Source organism: Morone saxatilis, unplaced genomic scaffold, assembly GCF_004916995.1.
Source record: "Morone saxatilis isolate NCDOM2014 unplaced genomic scaffold, NCSU_SB_2.0 Contig8, whole genome shotgun sequence".
Classification (NCBI taxonomy): Eukaryota; Metazoa; Chordata; class Actinopteri; family Moronidae; genus Morone; species Morone saxatilis.
Window position 1 is genome coordinate 466,415 of NW_023340257.1, and position 5,869 is coordinate 472,283.

Sequence of the window (5,869 nt, forward strand, 5' to 3'; positions counted from 1 at the left end):
ACTGTGCAAGTTGCATACTGGACCAGGACTGACTTCCAAACTATTTGTGATGTCACAAATCATGCCGGTAGGCCCCGCCCCTTAAAATCTGATTTAAAGTGAGCACATTGAACATTTCAGCGGATAAATGTGAAAACGTCCTTCTAGTGTCAAACTCTGCACATACAGCATTCATACTGCACACTGTAGGAAAAAGAAGAAACGCTGATTTCTGACTGGAGGGGGATTTTATCTGTTCTCTCCAAATAGCAAATGTCTCCGATTGTCCTTTAATGGCTTAATTCGACACTCGTGTGGCTTTGTTTGGCTTGCCAGTTTTTAGTCCTCTTAAAGCCCAGCGAAGACTCAAGGGCTCTATAATGAGTCTCAGTTAGAGGAGGCTAGGAGACGGAGTGAGGATCAGCAGCATTTTACTGCTGCTCGCTCTGCTCTCTCTCTCTGCCTCCATCAAAGACAACAAAAGCAATTAAAGTCCGAAGCCTCGAGAGGAGGGGATGGAGATTGACTGTTGGCAACAATAGGTTTTACCCTCAGCCCTGGGGCTCCTAGGAGTAAATGTCAAGTCCCCACGGTGGGTTGGGGTTATGGGTCTGGGTTGCTGTGGTGCTGTCTCCCAGCCTTTTGCTCCATTCTCAGTGTTTTACTGCCTCTGTCTCTGTCTGTCTTTGTGTTACTCAGGAAACATTTAGCTGCAGATAATTAGAAACATTTTCTTTCTTTAGTCGCATGTAATGATCTAAAATCCCATTTTTGTAGTGGGCAAACATTCCAAATTACTACACCTTACTAATTAAATTGAAGGATGATTCTGACTGAAGTCATTTGAGGGTCTCTCATACAACTGTTGATGTACTGTAAAACTTAAAATTTTAATTCAATTCAATTTAAAGCCAGGTCCCAATTAGATGCAGGGCCCTTTTATTAGCCTGGTGTGACTGTGTTTTGACAAATAAAAGCAGGTCTCAATTAGAAGCCTGATTTCATAAAAGTTCTCTGGATGTATAAAACCTCTTAAAGCCCATTGGGTCGCCAGCTTGAGTGAGTTCTAAGATGCTTGGATCACTTACACAAATATAAATGTTTAAAAATTTGTCAATACGGATCAGTTATATTCTCCACAATTCAATTGTTCTGTTCTTTTTACAGAAACCAGGAGCAATTTTTATACAAGTAATATTCACACTTGTTTAAATTAAAGTAAGAAAGTAATTAAAGGCCTGTTCCATATAGACATTTGTTTCAAATGAAGGCAGATTGAGTTCAGTGATTTGAAGCAAATAAAAGCCTTACAGTATGTGGGTAACTGCCTTTTGGTCCTGCAGAGTTTGCATAACCAACTAACAGCTACTGTATTTTAGCTGTGTGATCTGACGGAGAGGTAGAGGCCACTCTAGGTAGGACAGTACTAGTAGTATTATAGAAATCTCATATTCCGGGATAGGTCATTTTATATCCAAATAATGATACAGCACATTTAATGTAAATTCAATTAATAAATGTTTTAAATATTATATATATATAATAAAATATGGCCTCTTGCAAGGTCTGAGTGTGGGGTTTGTTTTGCATACTTGACTGTACGTTTGTGGCTCTCTTAATTCAAATCAATTCAATTTTATTTGTATATAGCCAAATTATAGTGTAGAGAAAGACAGACAGATTCACAGCAATAACAACAGTAACAACTATAATAGGAGGAATATAATAATAAAAAATAATAATATAATAAAAATAATAAAACAATACAATCAAAATAATATAAAGTAATGAATATTAATAAAATATAATAAAAAATAATGAATAATAATAATAAAGAAGCAGAAGAAGAAACAGCAGCAGCAGCATGCGGAAGAATGCAAAGCATCATCTAAATTACGAAAACTATTATACACAATTTAATGACTCTGATCCCAAACATATCCTGTGTCGTTTAACGCACCTCATAATCTTAATTAAACAACTGAAAAAGTTTTATTTAATAATTTCACAAATACAAAAATATAGTATCTGTTTCAAACACACACACATATACATATACATACATCAGAGACCATCTCTCCACACGAGCCTTACACAGCTGTCTGAACCCATCGGGACACAAACACACTTGCTCACAAATGTGCAGCCTGGTGTGTTTGGAACAGTGTCTTCCTGAAGTTGTCTCTCAGAGAGCTGGTTAGAGAAGGATGCTGCTGTGCTATACAGCGGGTGTGTTTGTTGTACTGTGCAGCACAGCAATGTCCCAATGACCCTCACTCTGAGGGCACGTCTTAGGGCCTTTGGTCTTTAATCTGGGTACTGTACTCCCACTTAAAGAAGCTATAATCAATATTTTTAGAATAACGATATATTAATTGACGATCCAAAGAGGGTTGAATTAAGGATATACAGGATACAAGCTGTTTAGCCTGTCATTCAAAGGACTTTGTCAGTTTTAACTGACTGGCGGCTCCTTCAGTCTTCAGTTAGGACTGAACTGAAGTCCAGTTGCCCTCGATTCAACCCTCCTTGGATAATGATGGCCTGGATGACTGAGAATCTTAAGACATCACTTGACAATGTGTAGACTGTAACAATGTGTTCAGCATCTCTGGTAGTGATGAACCTCCAGAGAATGGTCATCCCCCGTCAGCTTTAATGAGCTTTATGTGTGTTTTAGCCCCTTGTTTAGTAGGTGTCAGTGGAAAAACACCAAAAACCCACTGACACAATGTCTGGTGAACACGTAGCAGAGGTGTGGACGTCACAAATTTGATGATTTTAGACTTGACTTGACAAAATCAAAAAGACTTGCAAGTTGCCTTGGACTTTAACACCAAGTGTACGAAGGATCAATTAATTTCCCTTTATTTCCTGATTCAACTAATGCTAACAGCATGTTTTTCCAGCAGTTTTGAGTGGAACCATAGTAGTAGGTATGTATGATGATAGTATGCGTCATTAAGAGAGGGCACTGCATAATGCACCAAAACAAATGTTCTGAACGGTTCTTTTATCGTCTTTAATCGATAGTGATAGGAAAAGGGGGAGAGAGAAGAGGAGATGACACGCAGTAAAGGGTCGAATTTGAACCCTGGGCAACCCAGTTGCTTGAACCGGAACAGACCTGGTTTGTTGTTGGCGAAGAAGGCTTCAAGCCAGAATAAAGAGACAGATTTTTCCCTCAAGTGTTGGTGGAAACCAAAACAGAACTAGAAGAGAGTGAATATTGGATTATGACATTCATAAAGTGGACACAAACGTCACGTCTTCAAATTCAGCATATTAACTTAAGAGGAGATGATATGTCAGTGTTGTGATCACAATCATCATGTCCGAAAATCCCTTATTGCAGGTTTAAGTGAAAACATATGGGTTTTGATATTAAAGTATCCTGTAGCTTAAAGTATCCTGTAGCATAGTAAAATGCTGTTTTTACAGTGCTCTGAATGATATTATAAATGCCAACTAATTTATATCTGGCACGGATACTGTATGCATAGATTATTATAATGAAGTCCTGTAGTGCTGAAGAGATTCCCTGGCCGTTTGTTCGGTACAGAGCCCAACAAGTGTCACAGCATCATGATAATAGTTTAGTTTTAAACAATGAAAATGACATTTTTGATGCCAAAATTCCCACTAATCATGAATCATATAGCAAAATTTCGCAATATCTGTCAATAAAATCGCAATATGATCTTTTTACGGTGCAGCCCTATCAATATGGTATCTGATAAAATCCCAGTTCTGGGTATTCTGCAACGGTGTGCGTCCATGTTATTTTGCTATTTCTTTTACTATTACTTCAACATTTTGTTAAGGAAATATCACATCATGCTGGACTGTCTGCGATAAATAAGTATAACATGGTTTCTCCCAGCTTCAGTACACTCCAGAGGTTTGGTTTCCCTGTGCAGAGTCTGAATTGGTAACACAGGCACACTTTCTCAGTTGAACAAAGTCTGTATGTGTTCAGTGACAGCAGGGGTTGTTTTTGAATATAGCAGTGTCCATCAGGAATCTAAATTCCCAGAGACAGAACACAACTTTATAAAGAGTACTTTCACTCTGTGAGCCGGAAATCGCTTTAGAAAAGGATGGAAGTGAGTAGGAGGAGGAGAGAACCGTGTGGATGGAGAGCGGAATGAGGAAGGAGAACATTCTTAATGTGTGTATCAAAGGAAGGAAAGATTCTGTTCTATATTTCAATCCCGTCCGTTCTCTGACTGTTCACAGTGAGTCTTTAAGCTTTTCTCTTCTACTTAGTGAACTCACAAAAGTAGCAAAGAATGATGAATTGGCTCAAGTAATGCTCAAAGTCTCAAACCTTTTTTAAGGTAAGGGCCACCTTAAGGGAGAAAATTATTTAGAGGGATACTCTGTATACTTGACCAACATCCATGTTAAACTGATGGTTTTAATAGAATAACATATTTTACAATTTGATTTGGAATTGCAGGTGTAAAGCATGGTTTTAAATCAGAGCATGTAATAAAGGCTAGTCTTAATATAGTGATTTACTTACTAAAAATATATCAGTAGTGTATTTATGTTTTGACACCATGGAACCCATTTGTACACTGTTGTGAAAAAAAATTTAAGATCAAGATTGTGATTACAGAACATGCTCTGTGGGCACTTCAAAGGCAACTCACAAGCCCCTGGTCACCACATTGAAGATCCCTGTCTTAGAATGAGGTGTTTTTATCTACAGATTGAGCATGTCCAAGTGGCAAGTCCGACATGTTGAACCGCCATGTTTCTACAGTATTCCAGAACGGACAAAACAAACACTGGCGCCTTTTGCTTTTTTGCAAGTTTTGTGGCCACCATACTTTCTCCTACTTGCTTGGAAGGTCAAGCTGTATTCAAATAGTTACAATCAAAATGGTTGCAATTTCTTCCTCACAATTCAGCTGGGTCTCAAGTTCTGCTTCAGTCCTTTCTCTCACCATAACACTTTATCTTTACACAGCCACAAAACTGCAAGACGGAGAGAGAGTGTCCTGCCAGTGTGTATGGCAGTGTTTGAGCAGGCAGGCCCACAGTGCACTTTGTTATCAGGCTTACTTTATTTCCCATCATTTGGAGCTTAGACAAACAGCTCATCCTCCCACAGCTCCTAAACCAACACACTGCCGCCTTGTAGGAGCAATCAGGAAAAGCCCCTGGTTCCCCACCACCAGCTAGTTGCCAGTAACGCTGAGCTGCTACTCCACACATCCACAGATCACATATTCGGTGTGTGACATGCCTCATGTTGGGTTGAGTTCTTGCCCTCAAAAACTAGTAAGTATTTAATATTCAGGTTGCTGTCATGAATGGCGCTGTCTTCTGTACCAATGCATTTTTGCATTTTTATGTGACATTTCCATCACATTGGGATATATGCACCATGCTGTGCTCTGCCATGAACAGTTAAAGAAACCTGAGAGCATAGTGCCAGTGCATGGAGTGGCATATTTGAGGTTTGAGCAATCTGCACCTCTGTCACCTGCAGCTAACTCAGATTTTACTGGGATACAGGCTGTATGTGTAGTTCAAGCATTTGTGGTGGGAAAAAGGATTTGCTTTTTTTTATTATCTATTTATTATGATATAAGATAACATAGACTTTATTGATCCTACACTGGGGAAATTCACTTGTTACAGAAGCTCCAGATGTGTAACACAGCAGATTAGAAAAAAAGAAATACACATTAAATAACAAAATAAAAAAATATAAAAACTAGTGATGGGCGATATACCAAATGAACCTCCAGTATGATATGAATTTTTCATATACCGCCATATATATGCATCAACATAGCTGCTTCTGTAACTTCAATAGGCAGCCATATTGTTTTTGGTGTGAAGAGCATTACGTTCGGATTGAGCTGTGTAGTGT